This window comes from Triticum urartu, chromosome 7 (genome assembly GCF_003073215.2).
Source record: "Triticum urartu cultivar G1812 chromosome 7, Tu2.1, whole genome shotgun sequence".
Taxonomy (NCBI): Eukaryota; Viridiplantae; Streptophyta; class Magnoliopsida; order Poales; family Poaceae; genus Triticum; species Triticum urartu.
In genome coordinates, this window is record NC_053028.1 from 314,625,140 (window position 1) to 314,649,859 (window position 24,720).

Here is a 24,720-nt window from a genome sequence, read left to right on the forward strand (position 1 = left end):
CATTAATTTCATACTTGTATTCATAATTCTCATAACAATATTTAAGGATAGCTAAATTTTCAGGTCTATAAACCAAATCATCAAAATCTTCAAACTCTTTAAACATAGATTCAATTTCATAAGCACCCATAAAAGCAACAAATTCTTCTATTTGTTCCACATCATAGTAATCATATATACCTCTAGCATAAGAAGCTAAGGTTTTATTCTCATTAAATTCGCATAAAAAGGGATGGTGTGGAGGCTTCATCTTAGAGCAACAAGTATAATCATATCTCAAGCATAGTTGCCTAGCGTACCAATTCAATATATGAATTTGATCCCATAATAGTTTCCCTTTTTATGTCAAGCGGTAATCCCTAAAGTATTCACGTTGATCCAACGTTACTCCCATTACATAATTGAATGGGGTTTTCTCAGGATTATTAAAGTAGTACATAATATTTTTCACATAACCAGCATCGAGGGTTTTAGGAGGTTCCCCATCTCCATGAGTAGCAAGTACACCTAATTTTTTTGGTATTTCGTGTTCCATATCCATAACTAAAGATAAAGAACAACTAAGAACAGCAAATAAAAATTACTTAGTGATAAAGCAAACAAGCACACACAAGAATATTCACCCCACGCTATTGCTCCCCGGCAACGGCGCCAGAAAAAGGTCTTGATAACCCACAAGTATAGGGGATCGCAACAGTTTTCGATAAGTAAGAGTGTCGAACCCAACGAGGAGCTAAAGGTAGAACAAATATTCCCTCAACTTCTATCGACCACCGATACAACTCTACGCACGCTTGACGTTCGCTTTACCTAGAACACGTATGAAACTAGAAGTACTTTGTAGGTGTTGTTGGATAGGTTTGCAAGATAATAAAGATTACGTAAATAAAAAGTAGGGGCTGTTTAGGTAAAGAAGCAATAAAGTAAATATGGCGAGGGTGGAAAAGTGGTGGTAGGAGCTGCGAAATTGCCCCTAAGCAATTGACTACTTTACTAGACCGATAGAAAGTATTATGTGGGAGAGGCCACTGCTAGCATGTCATCTCTGACTTGGAATTCTATGCACTTATGATTGGAACTATTAGCAAGCATCCGCAACTACTAATGTTCATTAAGGTAAAACCCAACCATAGCATTAGGATATATTGGTCCCCCTTCAATCCCGTATGCATCAATTTCTATGCTAGGTTGGAGCTTCTGTCACTCTTGCCCTCCAATACATAGTCCTATCAACATACAACTAACCCTAGGGTGTGATCCACGCGCGCAATCATATGATGGGCACCAAAGGACAGCAACATAACCACAAGCAAATTAAATCAATCAAAGCAATTCATCAACCACCGATAGGACAACGAAAATCTACTCAAACATCATAGGATGGCAACACATAATTGGATAATAATATGAAGCATAAAGCACCATGTTCAAGTAGAGGGTACAGCGGGTTGTGGGAGAGTGTACTGCTGTAGATAGAGGGGGGAAGGTAATGGAGATGTTGGTGAACATGGCGGAGGTGTTGGTGTAGATCGCGGTGATGATGATGATGGCCATGCCAGCGTTCCGGCGCCACCGGAAGAGAAGGGGAGAGGGGGCCCCTTCATCTTCTTCTTCCTTGACCTCCTCCCTAGATGGGAGAAGGGTTTCCCCTCTAGTCCTTGTCCTCCATGGCATGGGAGGGGCGAGAGCCCCTCCGAGATTGGATCTGTCTCTCTGTCTCTCTCTGTTTCTGCGTTCTCAGATTCTTCCCTTTCACCGTTTCTTATATTCCTGGAGATTCGTAACTCCGATTGGGCTGAAATTTTAACACGATCTCTATCCGGATATTAGCTTTCTTGCGGCGAAAGAAGGGAATCAACCGCCTTACGGGGTGGCCACGAGGGTCAGGGGCACGCCTGCCTCCCCAGGGCGCGCCCCCTACCTCGTGGGCCCCTCGAGCATCGTATCGCGTGGATTCTTCTTCGCAAAAATCATATATATTCCCAAATAAATCTCTGTCAGTTTTTATTCCGTTTGGACTCCGTTTGATATGGATATTCTGCGAAACAAAAAACATGCAACAAACAGGAACTGGCACTGGGCACTGGATCAATATGTTAGTCCCAAAAATAGTATAAAAAGTTGCCAAAAGTATATGAAAGTTGAATAATATTGGCATGGAACAATCAAAAATTATAGATACGACGGAGACGTATCACATCCACTCACCAAGCACAAGAGCACCTCTCCTCAGGAGGTTGTTCTTCCCTTGTAACTGTTCATACTCGGCCCAAGAGGCAATCCACCACACCACACTAGAGTAGGGTATTACACCACATCGGTGGCCCGAACCAGGATAAATCTTGTGTCCCTTTGTCTTGCGAGTTCGATGCGCTAAGCCTTGAGATTGCGGTGAGGCCGTGAACTAGAGGGAGGAGAGATCTTCGTGCGCACCCCAGTGTTCGAACCTCAAGGGTTTTGCCGAAACCCAAAATCCGACAGTGGTAACATATTATATTACTCACACTATGGGTAACATCACACATATCAAGACAAGATGAGTCTACAACCTAATAAATTAAGTGTTGCATGAGACCACACATATGTCACTCCCTGCTATAGGTAGTAACATAGACCAGTAACATATGCATGTTGCTATGCTAAGTTACTCCCCACTATGGTTAGTCTCATGTACACACAACCCTCCTCTCTCTCCCACCTCTCTCCCCTTATTTCCATGTCACATTATAAAAAATCCTATGTGACAAATTCTACCAACACCAGTCTTAGGGTGCTCCCAATGCATCGACTCTGATCATGTAATTCTAGGTGGTGGAAGAAAATTAGAGGCAACCACATGCATTGTTTCTTATGTTGCATCTCAGTGTGCTACATTTTATTAGTTTAGGAATCATGTTTGTATCTTATCATTATGGCCTAGTTATGGAGTGGAGGAAAGAAGAGAAACATAAGAAAGAGAAATCCGCACCGGATCAAGACATTAACCACACCATGTAGGAAAATGCGCACTTAGACTAGTCACTGTAACATGCATGTCATGTAAGCAAAAAAGTGATGTGGTAAGTAATTAAAGAGGAGAGATAAAAATGGAGTAACACAATATGTTATCATCACAGAACGCTCCCCAATGAAAAATGACTCTGCAAAGTACTAAATATTGGTCTCTATGTTATCACACCTATGACACTACCCATTATGGAGGTAGTAACATATGCAGGTTACTAGTCTAAGTTACTATCCACTATGACTAGCCTAAGATACAACCCTCTTATCTCATCTTTAATTGATGTGGCACATCATCATTTTAACTGAATCCATGCTAAGAAACAAGCATTGGGAGTGCACTCTGAGTGCTTGTATCTTAGCAATGTTTCATGAGAAAAGCAATGATGTGGCACCATATTTAACAACGAAAGAGCAACATATCTTAATCTAGATACAGATCTTAGCATCAAATCTAAGACATCTTATAAATTTCCTCTCATAAAAGATATTAAATGAAAGTTAATTTATATACAAGTACTGCATTGGGACTGTTATATCTAAACATTTGTTTAATGTACTAGATATAGCTTAGAATGGTTATAATGGAAAGTACCTTATAGTAGTAACATGCATATGTTACTAGTCTATGTTACTTCCTTTATAATGGGTCGTAACATGTGGTATCATGGAAGCCTTCATTTATTCAGATGTAGTCTCATCTTGCCTCGGGATGAGTTAATTTGTATACAAGTACTGCTTTGGGAGTGTTATATCTAAACATTTGTTTAATGTACTAGATATAGCTTAGACTGGTCATAGTGGGAAGCAGTGGCGGATCTATGCAGAGGCAAAATTGTGTTATGGCTCCCTCAATCCATGATTAAATCAGTAGGTGTCAGAGCAAAGTTAGCTCAAACAAGGTAAAGTTTGCAGGCTCCCTTTTAGCTTAGCCAAATCTGGCCGGTCCAACATACCGTTCGTAGCTCCGCCACTGTTGGGTGATGTCTACTATGCAACTTTATTCTTGTAGACACTTGTTGGGCCTCCAAGCGCAGAATTTTGTAGGACAGTAGCAATTTTCCCTCAAGTGGATGACCTAAGGTTTATCAATCCGTGAGAGGTGTAGGATGAAGATGGTCTCTCTGAAACGACCCTGCAACCAAATACAAGCAATCTCTTGTGTCCCCAACACACCCAATACAATGGCAAATTGTATAGGTGCACTAGTTCGGCGAAGAGATGGTGATAAAAGTGTAATATTGATGGTATAAATATATTTTTATAATCTGAATAAATAAAAACAGCAAGGTAGCAAATAGTAAACGGGCACAAAAACGGTATTGCAATGCTTAAAAACAAGGCCTAGTGTCCATACTTTCGCTAGTGCAATCTCTCAACAATGCTAACATAGTTGGATCATATGATTATCCCTCAAAGTGTAATGAAGAATCACTCCCGAGTTCCTATTAGCGGAGAACAAAAGATAGGAATTGTTTCTAGGGTACTAAACCACCTCAAAGCTATTCTTTCCGTTTGATCTATTCACACCTATGACACTACCCACTATGGAGGTAGTAACATATGCAGGTTACTAGTCTAACTTACTATCCACTATGACTAACCTAAGATACAACCCTCTTATCTCATATTTAATTGATGTGGCACATCGTCATTGTAACTAAATCCATGCTAAGAAACCAGCATTGGGAGTGCACTCTGAGTGCTTGTATCTTAGCAATGTTTCATGGGAAAAAGAATGATGTGGCACCATATTTAACAACGAAATAGAAACATATCTTAATCTGGATACAGATCTTAGCATCAAATCTAGGACATCTTATAAATTTCCTCTCATAAAATACATTAAATGAAAGTTAATTTATATACAAGTACTACATTGGGACTGTTATATCTAAACATTTGTTTAATGTACTAGATATAGCTTAGAATGGTCATAGTGGAAAGTACCTTATAGTAGTAACATGCATATGTTACTAGTCTATGTTACTGCTTTTATAATGGGTTGTAACGTGTGGTATCATGGAAGCCTTCATTTATTCAGATGTAGACTCATCTTGCCTTGGGATGAGTTAATTTGTATACAAGTACTGCTTTGGGAGTGTTATATCTAAACATTTGTTTAATGTACTAGATATAGCTTAGACTGGTCATAGTGGGAAGCAGTGGCGGATCTATGCAGAGGAAAAATTGTGCTATGGCCCCCTCAATCCATGATTAAATTAGTAGGTGTCAGAGAAAAGTTAGCTCAAACAAGGTAAAGTTTGTAGGCTCCCCTTTAGCTTAGCCAAATCTGGCCCGTCCAACATACCGTTCATAGCTCCGCCACTGGTGGGTGATTTCTACTATGCAACTTTATTCTTGTAGACACGTGTTGGGCCTCCAAGCGCAGAATTTTGTAGAACAGTAGCAATTTTCCCTCAAGTGGATGACCTAAGGTTTATCAATCCGTGAGAGGTGTAGGATGAAGATGGTCTCTCTCAAACGACCCTGCAACCAAATACAAGCCATCTCGTGTGTCCCCAACACACCCAATACAATGGAAAATTGTATAGGTGCACTAGTTCGGTGAAGAGATGGTGAAAAAAGTGTAATATTGATGGTAGAAATATATTTTTATAATCTGAATAAATAAAAACAGCAAGGTAGCAAATAGTAAACGGGCACAAAAACGGTGTTGCAATGCTTAAAAACAAGGCCTAGGGTCTGTACTTTCGCTAGTGCAATCTCTCAACAATACTAACATAGTTGGATCATATCATTATCCCTCAAAGTGTAATGAAGAATCATTCCCGAGTTCCTATTAGCGGAGAACAAAAGATAGGAATTGTTTCTAGGGTACTAAACCACCTCAAAGCTATTCTTTCCGTTCGATCTATTCAAGAGTTCGTACTAAAATAACGCAAAGCTATTTTTTCCGTTCGATCTATCCTAGAGTTCGTACTAGAATAACACCAAAGCATATTCACATTCATAATACTCAATCCACACAAAGAACTACAAGAGTGCCCCAAGGTTTCTACCAGAGAAACAAGGACAAGAATGTGCATCAACCCCTATGCATAGATTACCCCAATGTCACCTCGGGAATCCGCAAGTTGAATGCCAAACATATATCAAGTGAATCAATACGATACCCCATTTTCACCACGAGTATTCAATTGCAAGACATATATCAAGTGTTCTCAAATCCATAGAAGTATTCACTCCGATAACCATGAAATCTCAAAGGGAAAAACTCAATTCATCACAACAAGATAGAGAGGGGAAACCACCATATGATCCAACTATATTAACAAAGCCAACGATACATCAAGATCGTGACATCTCAAGAACACGAGAGAGAGAGAGAGAGAGAGATTAAACACATAGCTACTGGTACAAACCCTCAGCCCCGAGGGTGGACTACACCCTCCTCGTCATGGTTGTCACCGGGATGATGAAGATGGCCACCGGAGAAGATTACCCCCTCCGGCAGGGTGCCGGAACAGGTCTAGATTGGTTTTTCGGTGGCTACGGAGCCCTGCGGCGGCGGAACTTCTCATATAGGTTAACCCTTGATGGTTTCTCTATTTATAGGATTTTTTGGCGTTGGTTTTACGCTAAGATGGGCCTCGAGGTGAGCACAACCCACTGGCGCATGGACGGCCACCAGGTGTGCCCTGGTGGGTTGTGCCCTCTCGTGCTCTTCTGGCCCTCCCACAAAGCTTCGGGGGTCTCTTTTGTTCCAAAAAAAACATCAAAAAGTTTCATCCAATTCCGAGAACTTTTATTTCTGCACACAAAACAACACCACGGTAGTTCTGCTAAAAACAGCGTCAGTCCGGGTTAGTTCCATGCAAATCATACGAAAACCATATAAAATTGTTGTAAACATGGCATGAATACTTCATAAATTGTAGATATGTTGGAGACGTATCAGTGGGAAGTACCTTAGAGTAGTAATATCAATATGTTACTAGTCTATGTTACTACCTTTATGATAAGTAGTAACATGTGGTATCATGCAAGCCTTTATTTATTTAGATGTAGACTCATCTTGCCTCGGGGTGAGTTATGTTATGGTATCCAGACAAGGCACTCTATGGGGAAAATCAGTATCCAACCAAGCCGTTAGTGGCACAAACCGAAATAAGCAAGTTTGAGTGGCAGTATTCGAATATGCAACTCCGGCGGGGCATAAAACCGACTTTCCCCATGACTTAAATATAATAAATGAGCCCTAAATAATGCCAAAATTGACCAAGATAGATGATTTGATACTTGTTCCATGTAGAAAAAAATCATGGTCAAGCGATGAAGCAAATATCAATTCTCCTTCAAATTTGTTGTGAAAAATATTTTTCTCAAAAAAACTTATGCAAGATGTCGTGGATTTAACTTGGCAGATACCCTAGCAAAAGGACTTAGGTGTAGATCCATCACAGTTAGGTTAACTTGAAGGGGTTAAATGGGACAAAGGACACAGAGAGTTTACCCAAGTTCGGCCCCTCTCAACGAGGTAAAAGCCTACTCCTTCTTTAGGTTGTATTGCTTGGGTTTCGATTACCAGGGAGCGAATACGCCTGACCTAGTTCTCGATGAGTTGTTTCTTGAGTTAACCCGCCACCGGGTCACCCCTTTATATACAGGTTGATGATCGGCGGCTTATAGAGTCCCGGCTGGCTCATACACAACGTGTCCGGCTCGGTAACTAATTAAGCTTGCCTTACAATACAAGTTAAACATATGGCGGCTCACACCCATGGGCCTCAAGTCGTCCCCCGGTCTTGGGCCTTCAATAATCTAGCTCTATGAACCGCCATCTTCATATCTTCTTGGGCTTCTTCATCTTAAGCTGCCAGTGGCATGACTCAGCCCTTCCTGGGCGGGTCATACCCAGTAGTTATATCCCCTACATTAGGCCCCGGGTTGATTTGAACTTGTTCACATCAATCTTTAGTACTTGACTTAGTAGAATCGTCCATCGTTAATCCCTTACCAATTCATTATAACCTGCCATGACGTCACATCTCAGAATTGTGTTAACCCGCCATGACATCACCTCGCATTAACATCACACAAAGCCCAGAACATCTTATCAAATCTTTATCCTTAATGGGCCTCCTGAAAATCTAGGCGTCCGCGTAGCCACATAATCATTTTTTTGGCCTCCTCGATTCCTGCGCATGCCATTTATCCGGCTCCTTATAAATAGGGACAGGGGTCCTTGGTTTCACTTTTACCCCTGCCTCTGCCTCTTCTTCTCCTTCCTCATGACGACCGACGCCACCCCCGTCAACTACATCAACCTAACCTCGACCAGAGCATGGAAGCGCCCCTCCACGGTTCATCGGCATCTCTAGGTACGTATTTTGACTCATGTTAGATCTGTGCTAGGGTTTTCCCAGTTTGTCGGAGTTCGTTGGCGTTCTTCCTCTGACTTCCTTAGTTTGCATAGTTAGATCTGAATTTCAACTTCAAAGACATGCGGTAATAGTTTTAGCCATCATTTTCAGTAGCAAAAAATATCCCTTGTGTAGAGGATCTCATCTGAGCACATGAATACTTCTGCTGTCGCCACCTTAGGTTTAGAATTTACTGTATTTTCTGAACTGTTGTAGATCCAAAAACATCGAACCAACCTGCGGAACTTGTTTGTCGATCACTTTGCAAAAATTCACTTATAGACTTGTAAACTTATAGGCGGTTCATAGGAACTATTGTACTGAAAACGTATAGGCGGCTTATATGATAACCGTAACCCACCATATATCATTAGTCCCCTTGTTAAGCCGCCAATATATGTTCTCCATCCATATAACCCGGCACTGTCTTCCAGTTTAATCATGTCAATATTGATAGCACTTACTTTTTGATGACTAGCCAGCTTTGCATCACAATCCTTAACCCGACAATATTTTCCTTTGTAGTCAAAAATGTCTAAAGCCAAGACCATCACTTCATGCAACTGGGTCGTTTCCCGGGTTACCGAGGAAACATTGAACGAGTATGTCCAAATAGGCATCTTAGCCAAAAAAGATGTCATCCATTGGAGGGTCCTAGGCACAGATACCCCTCCTGAGCCCAAGCAAGGTGAAGTACTTGTCTTACTGATCATCTGCTCCGAGGTTTTACCCCTCCCGGCTCAAAATTGTTCTGCGATGTGCTGCACTTTTTCAAGCTCCATCCTCAAGATATCGGGCCCAATTCCGTTTCAAACATCTCCAACTTTCAAGTGTTCTGCGAGGTGTACCTTCAACAGGAGCCCACCGTAGAAGTATTCAGGGAATTTTACTAATTAAACCGGCATACTAAGTTCACAGACGGGCCCAGCCTAGATTTAGGTGGCATTTCGATTCAGAGGCGGAAAGAAGCCACCTTCCCAGCCGCCAAATTACCCAATCATCCCAAGGACTGGAACCAAACTTGGTTTTACTGTCAAGACACTTCTCCAGAAGGGGAGAATTCTCTGCCGGGTTATGGTCAAAACCGGCTTAGCAAAGGCACCCTCTGCCAGAACGGATTAGTACAGAAGAACAGGCCAAATATATGCCCGTCTTTTCAAAGATCAGAGCTTTAATGGCTAACTGTTTAACTGGAATCGACCTAGTCCGATGTTGGGTCGCATGGAGAATTCTGCCTTTAAGCCGCTGATCCGACTTAATGTGCGAGTACACTGGAGATGTCAAAGATCCCCAACACCACTGCCAGATAGAGCTAACTGATGAAGACATCAATGACATGACCAAAACCTTGTTGAACGAGAGCTTGGCAGATTGCAGCAAAATGGGGTTAAATCCTTTCTGTGTTCTCAACAAACCGCCAGCTGTAAGTATTTAAACTATTTCCAACTTAATCATCTTCCCTTGTATTTTTTCTTAGCCATGTGATTGGTGTAGGCCGACTCTTCTTTTTGGAATAAGAAACTTCAGGACAAACCGGCAAAGAAGACCCGGACAAAGAATAAGGCTCCTAAAAAGCCTGCCAAGAAGAATACCAACCCCTCCGAGTTATTTGACTTGGATGATAATGATGAGTCGGAGATAAAAATTGACTCCCTTGGCTCATTTTTTGTACATCTTATTGATAATGATCACTATCAGGATGATGTCAAGGCTAGCCGTGCAGACGATGAATAGGTAATTATTCTCTCCTCCGGCTCAGAACATTTGCCCAGACAGAAAGTTCGACAAGCGAGCCAGAAAGTAAGGTTTTCTTACCCTTTAGCTTATATGGATCCCAACTTTCTTTTGAAGAAACAACATCATGAAGCTCACCGCACAACCCGGAACAACGGCAGTGGGATTCTCTCCTCAGGCTTACCCAACACGCCGGCCCCTCGCAAGCATCGTCCAGAGGTTTCATAGATTTCCGACTTAGCTTTTCCCAAGGCGGGTCTTTTCGACAACCTCTTAAACCTTCTGATTCAAACTATCAGGGAACCTCTCACCCTTCATCTGGTGATTCCACTAGGACTTGGGTTCCTCTGTTCAAGACTATTCCTGGGTGAGAACACTTAAGCCTGCTTGCTTTAACACCTTACTCAATTGGTATACTAATCTCATCGTGTGTTTTATTTTCAATGCTATGGCCAAACCTAGAAAGAAGCTGAAGGTTAATAAACCGGCTGAAGATCCCAAGGTTGCTGACCCGGAAAAGCAAACAATGTTTGAGTCTTTGCATCAAACTTCAGAAGCAGCCATGGATGATCCGTCGCCAGAAGAGCACCCTGTCACCATGGACCCCATGAATGTTAACCCGGAGAATGCTAAGCCGCCCAGTCCCGCTCAGCCATCTCAGGGGACTGAAGACATAATGGTCACTAGGACGGCTTATACAGCACCAGGCAGCCCCACTGTCCTATCCAAGCACAGCGCCAAAGAAGAATTTTCTGCTATTGATAAGGGCAAATGGAAGTTGGACTTGGAAAGCTATGCCCAGTTCAATGCTCAAGGGATTCACTCTGGTTATCTAAACTGCCTTCACACCAGTCGTGACTTTGAAGCCAGCCTTGTCAACCTTATGAAGGAACGTTTTGAGGTAAACACTACAATCTTCTCCATATAAATATATCTCTGCGAGCCACCAAGTCTACTGGATATGATAGAATGGAATATGTTGTGGACTTTTAGGTAGCCTCTTTAACCTGATATCCATGTCATAGCATGTTGGAACTGCAGAATCAACACAAGTAACCCCCAAGGGTCGGCTTAAGCTGCATAGCTGAAACTGGCACTTCAAATTGTGGTTCTCAACTTCGCATATGTAGCTCCCAAGGGCCGGGTTAAACTGACAAGTTAAGTCGAAACTTCAAATAGTAGTGCTCAATTTTGCACCTGTAGCCCCCAAGGGCCGGCTTAATCACCATGGCTAAGCCGGGACTTATCACCATAGTTATGAACAAAATCCAAATATGTAGCCCCCATGAACCGACTATAGTTGTAGAATTTTAGCCGGATCATCATAGAATTGTCTTCAAAAAGTGCAATGTACGTTAGCCCCCAAGTGCCAAGTAAAATACCGGTATTATGCTTGTGACTTCAAATAAAGTGAGCGTCATAAACATATACTGCTGCTGACCCGCCTTATCTTGCCGGCTGAATTGAATATAGAAGAATCTCAAGTGCTGTATCTGAGGCAAAATATCTAGTCCCAACAAGCAGAAACTTCAAAGGCCAAGTCAGAATGGACAACCGCCTTAGAAAATATTGAGAAGTTGAAGAAAAATTTTAGCACTAAAAGAACCAGCTAGGACACCAAGAAGGCAACTCTATTGAAAAGTGCAGAAGATGTCGAAGCTGCCCTTAAGCCGGTAACCGACGAGTTGTCCGGTTTAAAGTATCAAATCAACAGCATGAAAGCGGCCATCTTTGGTAAGTAATATTGTACTTCAAACTTTCATCATCAATATTGATCAACCATTGAGCCAGTTTATAAATATATTTGGTAATGCAGGCTCCAGAAGCTCCAAACTAGGTCAAGACATGCGCATCAGGCTTAAGGCTGTATATACCCTTGTGGAGCAGCTGGACACTGGTGCTCAACAGGCTATCTTTATCGCAACCCATAAGAAGCAACCACCTTCCCTCATCAAGGAAGTGTTGGAGAAGCTGTCTGTGCTGCCACAAAGGGTTGAAGAATAAAGCAATCAGCTGCTAGAGCCGGTGCCATCACTGCCCTGAGCCGGGCAAAGCATGGCAAGCAAATTTTGACCCAGAAGAACTAGCCACCGGCTACCCGAGTTTAAAAGAAGACTGGCCTCCCTTCAGCGCCGAGGACTTCACAAAAATAGTAAGGGAGATGCGTCCCTTTGCAAGAAAATTGGCCGAGGAAACTGATCTCTCCAAGTATCATCCGGTTTATGATGTTGAAAATACGAAGGTGAAGGCACCGGTTCATGAGGCCGTGGACCTTATCCCACCCACACATAAGCACACCTTCTCTCCTGACATTGACCCGTCAACCCTTATAGACGATGAAGTTGTTTTCAAAGCTTTGACTGGGATCAATTGGACCACATATGACTTCCATCCAACGGGTGAAGAAGAAGAAGATCCGGTACAAGATAACCGGGAATCTTAAACACGCCAAGGCCAAGACAACTAATCCAAGGGCCAGCTTATCATCCATAGCATAGGATGAAATGTGCATCAAAACACTTATTCTTTTGGGCTGCTTGATAACCCACAAGTATAGGGGATCACAACAGTTTTCGAGGGTGGAGTATTCAACCCAAATTTATTGATTCGACATAAGGGGAGCCAAAGAATATTCTCAATTATTAGCAGCTGAGTTGTCAATTCAACCACACCTTGAAACTTAATATCTGCAGCAAAGTATTTAGTAGCAAAGTAATATGATAATAGCGGTACCGGTAGCAAAAGTAATAGTTTTGGTTTTATAGTGATTGTAACAATAGCAACGAAAGGTAAATAAGCGAAGAACAATATGTGAAAAGCTCGTAGGCAAAGGATCAGTGATGGATAATTATGTCAGATGCGATTCCTCATGCAACAGTTATAACATAGGGTGACACAGAACTAGCTCCAGTCATCAATGTAATGTAGGCATGTATTCCGAATATAGTCATACGTGCTTATGGAAAAGAACTTGCATGACATCTTTTGTCCTACCCTCCCGTGGCAGCGGGGTCCTATTGGAAACTAAGGGATATTAAGGCCTCCTTTCAATAGAGTACCGGACCAAAGCATTAACACTAGGTGAATAAATGAACTCCTCAAACTACGGTCATCACTAGTAAGTATCCTGATTATTGTCAGTTAACGGATCATAACATATAATAGGTGACTATAGACTTGCAAGATAGGATCAAGAACTCACATATATTCATGAAAACATAATAGGTTCAGATTTGAAATCATGGCACTCGGCCCCTAGTGACAAGCATTAAGCATAGCAGAGTCATAGCAACATCAATCTCAGAACATAATGGATACTAGGGATCAAACCCTAACAAAACTAACTCGGTTACATGATAAATCTCATCCAACCCATCACCGTCCAGCAAGCCTATGATGGAATTACTCATGCACAACGGTGAGCATCATGAAATTGGTGATGGAGGAAGGTTGAGATGACGATGGCAACGGATTCCCCTCTCCGGAGCCCCGAACGGACTCCAGATCTGCCCTCCCGAGAGAGATTAGGGCTTGGCAGCGGCTCCGTATCGTAAAACACGATGAGTCCTTCTCTCTGATTTTTTTTCTCCCCAAACGTGAATGTATGGAGTTGGAGTTGAGGTCGGTGGAGCACCAGGGGGGCCGTGAGGCAGGGGGGCGCACCCAGGGGGTAGGCGCGCCCCCCACCCTCATGGACAGGGTGTGGGCCCCCTGGCCTTGATTCTTTCGCTAGTATTTTTTATATATGCCAAAAATATTCTCCGTTGATTTTCAAGTCATTCCGAGAAATTTTATTTCTGCACAAAAATAACACCATGGCAATTCTGCTGAAAACAGTGTCAGTCCGGGTTAGTTCCATTCAGATCATGCAAGTTAGAGTCCAAAACAAGGGTAAAAGTGTTTGGAAAAGTAGATACGTTGGAGACATACCAACTCCCCCAAGCTTAAACCTCTGCCTGTCCTGAAGCAATTCAGTTGGCAAATTGAAAGTGATAAAGAAAAACTTTTACAAACTCTGTTTTCTCTTGTTGTTGTAAATATGTAAAGCCAGCATTCAAGTTTTTAGCAAAGATTATGAGCTAACCATATTCGCAATAACATTTAGGTCTCGTGTTTACTCATATCAATGGCATAATCCACTAGCGAGCAATAATAATAAATCTCGGATGACAAAACTTTCTCAAAACAATCATAATATGATATAACAAGATGGTATCTCACTAGCCCTTTCTGAGACCGCAAAACATAAATGCAGAGCACCTCTGAAGATCAAGGGCTGACTGGAAATTGTAATTCATGGTAAAAGAGATCCAGTCAAGTCATACTCAATGTAAACTAATAATAATAGATGCAAATGACAGTGGTGCTCTCCAACTGGTGCTTTTTAATAAGAGTATGATGACTCAACATAAAAGTAAATAGATAGGCCCTTCGCAGAGGGGAGCAGGGATTTGTAGAGGTGCCAGAGCTCGATTTTGAAATAGAGATGAATAATATTCTGAGCGGTATACTTTCATTGTCAACATAACAACCGAGAGATCTCGATATCTTCCATGCTACACACATTATAGACGGTTCCCAAGCAGAATGGTAAATTTTATACTCCCCCACCACCAACAAGCATCAATCCATGGCTTGCCCGAAACAACGGGTGCCTCCAGCTAACAACAATCCTGGGGGAGTTTTGTTTGCAATTAATTTGATTTGGTTTGAGCATGGGACTGGGCATCCCGGTGACCAGCCATTTTCTCATGAGTGAGGAGCGGAGTCCACTCCTCTTGAGAATAACCCGCCTAGCATGGAAGATACAGATAGACCTAGCTGATACATGAGATATTTGAGCATACAAAACAGAATTTTAATTTGAAGGTTTAGAGTTTGGCACAAACAAATTTACTTGAAACGGCAGGTAGATACCGCATATAGGAAGGTATGGTGGACTCATATGGAACAACTTTTCGGGTTTATGGAGTTGGATGCCCAAGCAGTATTCCCGCTTAGTACAAGTGAGGGCTAGAAAGAGACTGGGAAGCGACCAGCTAGAGAGCGACAACAGTCATGAACATGCATTAAAATTAATCAACACTGAATGCAAGCATGAGTAGGATATAAATCACCATGAACATAAATATCGTGGAGGCTATGTTGATTTTGTTTCAACTACATGCGTGAACATGTGCCAAGTCAAGCCACCCGAATCATTCAAAGGAGGATACCACCCTATCATACCACATCACAACTATTTTAATAGCATGTTGGCACGCAAGGCAAACCATTATAAACTCCTAGCAAATTAAGCATGGCATAAGCAACTATAATCTCTAATTGTCATTGCAAACATGTTTCATTCATAATAGGCCGAATCAGGAACAATGTACTAATCATATTTACAAAAATAAGAGAGGTCGAGTTCATACCAGCTTCTCTCATCTCAATCAGTCCATCATATATTGTCATTATTGCCTTTCACTTGCACAACCGAATAGTGTGGATAATAATAGTGCACGTGCATTGGACTAAGCTAGAATCTGCAAGCATTCAATTCAAGGGAGAAGACAAGGTAATATGGGCTCTTTGTTAGATCAACAATAATGCATATGAGAGCCACTCAACATTTTCATCATGGTCTTCTCCTCTCGACCCCAAGGAAAAGAAAGGAAATAAAACTATTCACACGGGAAAGCTCCCAACAAGCAAAAGAAGAACAAGAAATCTTTTTGGGTTTTCTTTTTAATTACTACTACTACAGGCATGGAAAGTAAACTAGCTAAAAGCTACAACTAATTGTTTTGGTTTTTCTTAATGTTTTTCAAACACACAAGAAGAAAGCTTAAAAAGAAAATAAACTAGCATGGATGATTCAATGAAAATGTATGAGCACCGACAACTGGCATGAGTGTGTGAACATGAATGTAATGTCGGTGAGAAATACGTACTCCCCCAAGCTTAGGCTTTTGGCCCAAGTTGGTCTATGCCCACGGATCAAAACTGCCCTCTCCGGTGTACTAAGGAGGGTCTTCGGGGTGCCACTGGTTGGCGATCTCCTCCGGGTCCCATTGATAAACGGACTGATTGTGAGGATCAGATAGTGGCTCCGGCTCTGGAGCTGATGTCAGGCTCTGGTATGCCTGAACGGCCTCCGGCAAAACAAGGTACGTGCCTGAAAATATGTTGAACAAAGAGGGAGTAGGCAAGGTAATAATCTCAAAGTGATCCTTATCAAACATCAGTCTATAGTTAAGCATCTTCTTCTTATTCTTAACAATAAAATCATGTGCTACCATGCTCTTATAATCTAGAAAAATATGAGGCGACAACTTTTCCTCTTTCTCATAATGCCTAATAGGTATGTTAAAGTGTGCAGCAAGGCGCGGGGCGAAGATGCCTCCCAAGACGGGACCCTTTGTACGGTTCAGATGTAACCGTTTAGCAACAATAGCGCCTAAACTGAAAGTGGTATCACGAAACAAAGCATGGCGCAAAATAACAATATCAGGGGCACTAAGATTTCCACATTTCCCGCGACCAATTAAGCATCTACTAGCAAATCTTGCAAAGTAATGTAGAACAAGAAAATGTATGCTAGTGATTCTTGCATCGGAAACTTTCCTCGTTTCCCCTACAGCAATCATATCAATAAATCCCTCCACATCATTACGACGTGGTTCCTCTATGCTGCCCTCAAAGGGTATCCTACAAACCCGGCAAAAATCACAAAGTGACATCTCCTTATGCTCATCATATAAATAAAATTCCACCGAAGGTGGCGATCTCCTAGCATGGAAATGAAAATTTTGCACAAAAATATTGGTGAGTAAGAGATACTGTTCACGCTGGTCGTGGAGGAAGTCGGTGAGGCCTGCATTCTCAGCCAAATAATAAAAATCTTCATAAATCCAGGCTTCTCTCAAGAACTCATCACAAGGCCATTCACACGGCCGAACCTCCGCAGTACGAGGGAGATTATACTTGGGCTTCTTATTTTCTTCCCTTTGCTTATCCTTAGAGCTTCGGCTCGATGAGCCCCTCAAAAATCTCTTCATCTTTTTCTGAAAATTTCTGAAATTTTTAGTAACTCAAAATAAAAGTGAACCAAACTCAACAAAATTGATAGCAACTACTCCTACAAGTGTCTAGAGGCTATATCATGCATTAAAACTACTTTTGACCACATAAATTTGACATGCAAGCTCAAGAACAGGGTCGCCTAAGCAGCAAAATTTGCAATAAATAAAGCACTAGAACAAAAACTAATTGGACCATTGAAGGAGTCATATACCGAAGAACAATCCCCCAAAGCAGTTTTGTGAATGGAGCTTTGAGCAAGGAGATCGAAAATGGCAGCAAGATGAGCTAGAACTCGGGTTTGAGCTGGTGGATGATTTTTTCTGGAGGAAGACGAAGTGTGTGGGTGCAAGAATAAGTGGAGGGGACCCACGTGGGGTCCATGAGGTAGGGGGCGCGCCTAGGGGGTGGGCGTGCCCTCCACCCTCGTGGGCACATGGTGGGTCCCCCTGGTGTGTTCTCAGTGCCAAAAATTCTTAAATATTCTGGTAAAAATCATATTTCATTTTCACAGCAATTGGAGAACTTTTATTTTCGGGGTATTTTTTATTGCAAGGGTAATTCAGAAAACAGACGGAAAATACTATTTTTACTTTATTTAACATAAATAAGAGAAAGTAAAAGAAGGGTACAGAAGGTTGTGCTTTCTAACTTAATCCATCTCATGCTCATCAAAAGGAATCCACTAACAAGGTTGATCAAGTCTTGTTAACAAACTCATTCTGAATCGCATGAAACTGGAGAAATTTCGAATAACACTAGGTTACCTCAACGGGGATATGCACATCCCCAACAATAAGAATATCATATTTCTTCTTGACAGTAGGAAGAGGCAATTCAAAACCTCCAATAATAATCGTTGAAATTTTTCCAATAGAATTGATACTATGGACTTGAGGTTGTTTCCTCGGAAAGTGTACTGTATGCTCATTACCATTAACATGAAAAGTGACATTGCCTTGATTGCAATCAATAACAGCCCCTGCAGTATTCAAAAAGGTTCTACCAAGGATAATAGACATACTATCGTCCTCGGGAATATTAAGAATAACAAAGTCCATTAAAATAGTAACGTTTGCAACCACAACAGGCACATCCTCACAAATACCGATAGGTATAGCAGTTGATTTATCAGCCATTTGCAAAGATATTTCAGTAGGTGTCATCTTATTCAAATCAATTCTACGATATAAAGAGATAGGCATAACACTAACACCGGCTCCAAGATCACATAAAGCAGTTTTAACATAGTTTCTTTTAATGGAGCATGGTATAGTTGGTACTCCTGGATCTCCAAGTTTCTTTGGTATTCCACCTTTAAAAGTGTAATTAGCAAGCATGGTGGAAATTCCAGCTTTCGGTATCTTTCTTTTATTAGTAAGAATATCCTTCATGTACTTAGAATAAGGGTTCATTTTAAGCATATCATTCAAAGGCATACGCAAAAAGATAGGTCTAATCATTTCAGCAAATCGCTCAAAATCCTCATCCTTTTTCTTGGATGGTTTAGGAGAAAAGGGCATGGGTTTCTGAACCCATGGTTCTCTTTCTTTACCGTGCTTCCTAGTAACAAAGTCTCTCTTATCATAATGTTGATTCTTTGATTATGGGTCATCAAGATCAACAACAGGTTCAATCTGTACATCATTGTTATCGCTAGGTTGAGCATCAACATGAACATCATCATTAACATTATCACTAGGTTCATCTTCATTACCAAATTGTGTTTCAGCATTAGAAATAGAAATATCATTGGGATTCTCGGGTGTGTCTACAACAGGTTCACTAGAAGCATGCAAAGTCCTATCATTTTTCTTTTTCATCTTCTTAGAAGGACTAGGTGCATCAACATTAGTTCTCTGAGAATCTTGCTCAATTCTCTTAGGATGGCCCTCAGGATACAAAGGTTCCTGAGTCATTTTACCCCCTCTAGTCATAACTCTAACAGCATTATCATTTTTCTTATTATTTAATTCATTGAGCAAATCATTCTGAGCCTTAAGTACTTGTTCTACTTGAGTCGTAACCATAGAAGCATGTTTACTAATAAGTTTAAGTTCACCTTTAACTCTAGACATATAATCACTCAAGTGTTCAAGCATATCAGCATTGCATTTCAATTGTCTACCAACATAAGCATTTAAGTTTTCTTGTTTAACAATAAAATTATCAAACTCATCTAAGCATTTGCTACCAGACTTATAACGAGGAATATCACCTTCATCAAATCTATAGAGAGAATTTACCTTCACTACCTGTGTCGGGTTATCAAGACCATGTATTTCTTCAATAGGTGGTAAATTCTTAACATCCTCAGCTTTAATACCCTTTTCTTTCATAGATTTCTTTGCCTCTTCATATCTTCAGGACTGAGAAATAGAATACCCCTTTTCTTCGGAGTTGGCTTAGGAGTTGGTTTAGGAAGTGTCCAATCATTTTCATTACTCAACATATTATTCAATAGCAATTCAGCTTGATCAATAGTTCTTTCCCTGAAAACACAACCAGCACAACTATCCAGGTGGTCTCTGGAAGCATCAGTTGGTCCATTATAAAAGATATCAAGTATTTCATTTTTCTTGAGAGGATGATCAGGCAAAGCATTAAGTAATTGGAGAAACCTCCCCCAAGCTTGTGGGAGACTCTCTTCTTCAATTTGCACAAAATTATATATTTCCCTTAAGGCAGCTTGTTTCTTATGAGCGGGGAAATACTTAGTAGAGAAGTAATAAATCATATCCTAGGGACTATGCACACAACCAGGATCAAGAGAATTAAACCATGTTTTAGAATCACCCTTTAATGAGAACGGAAACAACTTAAGGATAAAGTAATAGCGAGTTTTCTCATCATGAGTAAACAGGGTGGCTATATCATTTAATTTAGTAAGATGTGCCACAACAGTTTCAGATTTATAGCCATAGAAAGGATCAGATTCAACCAAGGTAATTAACTCAGGATTGACAAAGAAATCATAATCCTTATCGTAAATAAAGATAGGTGAAGTAGCAAAAGCGGGGTCATATTTCATTCTAGCATTCAAAGATTTTCTTTAAGCTTAGCTAATAATTACTTAAGATGATATCTATCATTGCAAGCTAAGAAGTCTCTAGCAGTTTCTTCATCCATAACATAACCCTCAGGCACAACAGGCAATTCATATCTAGGGGGAGAATCTTCATCATCATTTTCATCAATATTATCAGTTTCAATAATTTCATTCTCTCTAGCCCTAGCAAGTTGTTCATCAAGAAATTCACCTAGTGGCACAGTATTATCAAGCATAGAAGTAGTTTCATCATAAGTATCATGCAAAGTAGAAGTGGCATCATCAATAACATGTGACATATCAGAATGAATAGCAGTAGTAGGTGTCGCAAGTTTACTCAAAACAGAGGGTAAATCAAGTGCAGAGCTAGATGCCAGTTCCTTACCTCCCCTCGTAATTGAGGGAAAAATCTTGGTTCTTTTATCTATCAAGTTCTTCATAGTGATCAGCAGATATAAATCCCAAGTGGCTCAAAGAATAGAGCTATGCTCCCCAGCGACGGCGCCAGAAAATAGTCTTGATAACCCACAAGTATAGGGGATCGCAACAGTTTTCGAGGGTAGAGTATTCAACCCAAATTTATTGATTCAACACAAGGGGAGCCAAAGAATATTCTCAAGTATTAGCAGCTGAGTTGTTAATTCAACCACACCTGGAAACTTAATATCTGCAGCAAAGTATTTAGTAGTAGATTAATATGATAATAGTGGTAATGATAGCAAAAGTAATAGTTTTGGTTTTATAGTGATTGTAACAATAGCAACGGAAAAGTAAATAAGCGAAGAACAATATGTGAAAAGCTCATAGGCAATGGATTAGTGATGGATAATTATGTCGGATGTGATTCCTCATGCAACTTTTATAACATAGGGTGACACAGAACTAGCTCTAGTTCATTAATGTAATGTAGGCATGTATTCCGAATATAGTCATACATGCTTATGGAAAAGAACTTGCATGACATCTTTTGTCCTACCCTCCCGTGGCAGCGGGATCCTATTGGAAACTAGGGGATATTAAGGCCTCCTTTTAATAGAGTACCGGACCAAAGCATTATCACTTAGTGAATACATGAACTCCTCAAACTGCGGTCATCACCGGTAAGTATCTCGATTATTGTCACTTCAGGGTTAAAGGATCATAACACATAATAGGTGACTATAGACTTGCAAGATAGGATCAAGAACTCACATATATTCATGAAAACATAATAGGTTCAGATCTGAAATCATGGCACTCGGTCCCTAGTGACAAGCATTAAGCATAGCAAAGTCATAGCAACATCAATCTCAGAACATAATGGATACTAGGGATCAAGCCCGGGATCAAGCCCTAACAAAACTAACTCGATTACATGATAAATCTCATCCAACCCATCACCGTCCAGCAAGCCTACGATAGAATTACTCACGCACGGCGGTGAGCATCATGAAATTGGTGATGGAGGAAGGTTGATGATGATGATGGCGACGGATTCCCCTCTCCGAAGCCCTGAATGGACTCCAGATCAGCCCTCCCGACAAAGATTAGGGCTGGGCGGAAGCTCCGTAACGTAAAACGCGATGAATCCTTCTCTCTGATTTTTTCTCCCTGAAGGTGAATATATGGAGTTGGAGTTGAGGTCGGTGGAGCACCAGGGGGCCCACGAGTCAGGGGGCGCGCCCAGGGGGCTAGACGCGCCCCCACCCTCGTGGACAGGGTGTGGGCCCCCTGGACTTGATTCTTTCACCAATATTTTTTTATATATTCCAAAAATATTCTCCGTTGATTTTCAGGTCATTTTGAGAACTTTTATTTTTGCACAAAAATAACACCATGGCAATTCTGCTGAAAACAGCGTCAGTCCGGGTTAGTTCCATTCAAATCATGCAAGTTAGAGTCCAAAACAATGGCAAAAGTGTTTGGAAAAGTAGATACGTTGGAGACGTATCACTGCTCGATGCCTTTTAAAAGGCTAGATGAAAACCATGATCTTTCATGCCATCGTGCATGTTTATTTTTTATAACACTTAATCATGCAAGTTAGAGTCCAAAACAATGGCAAAAGTGTTTGGAAAAGTAGATACGTTGGAGACGTATCACTGCTCGATGCCTTTTAAAAGGCTAGATGAAAACCATGATCTTTCATGCCATCGTGCATGTTTATTTTTTATAACACTTTAAACCGCCGATCTTGATATGGAAAGATCCGTCATTTCTGCTCAAAATAGTATCGTTCAGATGAGTCATATTCATCATACTCCCTGCACACAAGCAGATAACATGTGCCATGCCGTTTTACCCCTAGGGCGGGTCATGATGTCCAATATAAAAGCCGTTGGTGACTGTATAGTCCATGACCAGGGTGGGTTATCAAAACCCCGTATATTCATAGATTAAACAAATAACATACCTATTATATTTGTTCATGTTGCCGGCTTACGACGCCAGATGCAGTCAGGGTAACAGTCCAAAGACTTAGAGCTCAGGATTCCAAGTGCTCAATCAAGGCATACTGGCGACTTATCATCCAAAGCCAGGCCGGGTTATCAAAACCCCAGATATACTCAAATATGAGTCATACGGATTAAGGCTACATGGCCTAATCAATTTTAAGCCATACGTCAAGATGGCACAAAAACATGAACCCAAACAAAGTTCAAAACAAATAGTAAATTGGGTAAAAACAAGGCCTTCATAGGTTGCCAAGCCTCAATATCAAGTGATATTCAAGGGCTGCACAACCACTGAGCTAATCCTTTATTCAAACCTGTAAGCCAGGCCTCACATGACCAACCTCCATTTTAACTTTGACAAGTTCAGGGTCTTGATAAGATTAACTATCAAGCATGTGGCGGGTCATTCCAGGATTACCTGGTTAGAGTGGTAGACATACAAAGGAAGGATAACCCGAAGTTTTGGTGAATACACTTGGCGTCCAAGCCGGTCAAAAGGGTACATATAGCTATGTTCATTGAATAGGAAGCCCCAAAGTGACCTTTAATAAGCCATCAAGGCAGGTTACCTATGTTTGAAATGCACATTATAGCAACTTCTCTTTGGTAATCTTATAGCTTGGGCAAAAAAGCCCCCAAGTCGTGTGCAACAAGGCATATAAGCCAGATCAAAGGGTAATCATAGCTATGCTCAGTGAGCAGGAAGCCCCCATGTTATATGTAACAAGGCGTGCAAGCCGGATCAAGAGGGTAGTCATAGCTATGCTCAGTGAGCAGGAAGCCCCCATGTTATATGTAACAAGGCGTGCAAGCCGGATCAAGAGGGTAGTCATAGCTATGCTCAGTGAGCAGGAAGCCCCCAAGTGATCTTATGAATTGATAATAAAGAATTAGATACTCAGAAATGAAATGACAGAGGCCCTGAATTATCAGGGATGTAGGCTTTATTATACTAATCATAATATATACATCAATAGAAATATGTACAACACAAGAGTCGGTGGATCAGGTGTAATAAGGCCGAAGATGAGCAATATTGTCAGCAAGATTGTCAGCAAGAGAGGCGACCTCGCCTATCAACTCGAGCTTCCTTCAAACTTTGCAAATGTTCATGCTCCAAGAAGATCTCTCCTATCGTGAGCACCCAGTTGCTATTCTTGAAGAGACTGAACGCAAGACTCGCAACAAGTCAATCAAATTTCTCAAAGTCAAGTGGTCACACCATTCCGACCGTGAAGCTACCTGGGAACGCGAGGATCACCTCCGTTCTGAGTACCCAGAGTTCTTTCAGTCCTAGATCTCGGGACGAGATCTTTTCGTAGTGGTGGAGTGTTGTAACGCCCCAGGTATAACTTTCCCAATTTGTAATCCAACTCTTGCCGTTTCCGGCGTTAAGTTATATTTATTTCTCGGGTTCGGGTCTTTGCCTCCGTGTGTTGTTTTCGTTTTCATGCATCTCATATCATGTCATCATGTGCATTGCATTTGCATACGTGTTCATCTCATGCATTCGAGCATTTTCCCCGTTGTCCGTTTTGCATTCCGGCGCTTCGTTCTCCTCCGGTGGTCATTTCTAGCTTTCTTTCGTGTGTGGGGATTAAACATTTCCGGATTGGACCGAGACTTGCCAAGCGGCCTTGGTTTACTACCGGTAGACCGCCTGTCAAGTTTCGTATCATTTGGACTTCGTTTGATACTCCAACGGTTAACCGAGGGACCGAAAAGGCCTCGTGTGTGTTACAGCCCAACGCCCCTCCAATTTGGCCCAAAACCCACCAAACTCTGCTCCATCGTCTAGAGCGTTCGATCACGATCACGTGGCCGAAAACCGCACCTCATTTGGACTGTCCTAGCTCCACTTATGCCTATAAATAGACCCCCCGTTTTTCGGATCTCTCCCTCTCCCCGAAACCCTATTTTCTCCTCCGCGCGCCGGACGCGTCCACCGCCGCCGCCCGCAGCCACACGCGCGCCCCCACGTGGCAAGTCACCGCCTCCGCCGCCGCGAGCCCACCAGGCCCGGGGACGGCCCCCGAGGCCCATCGCC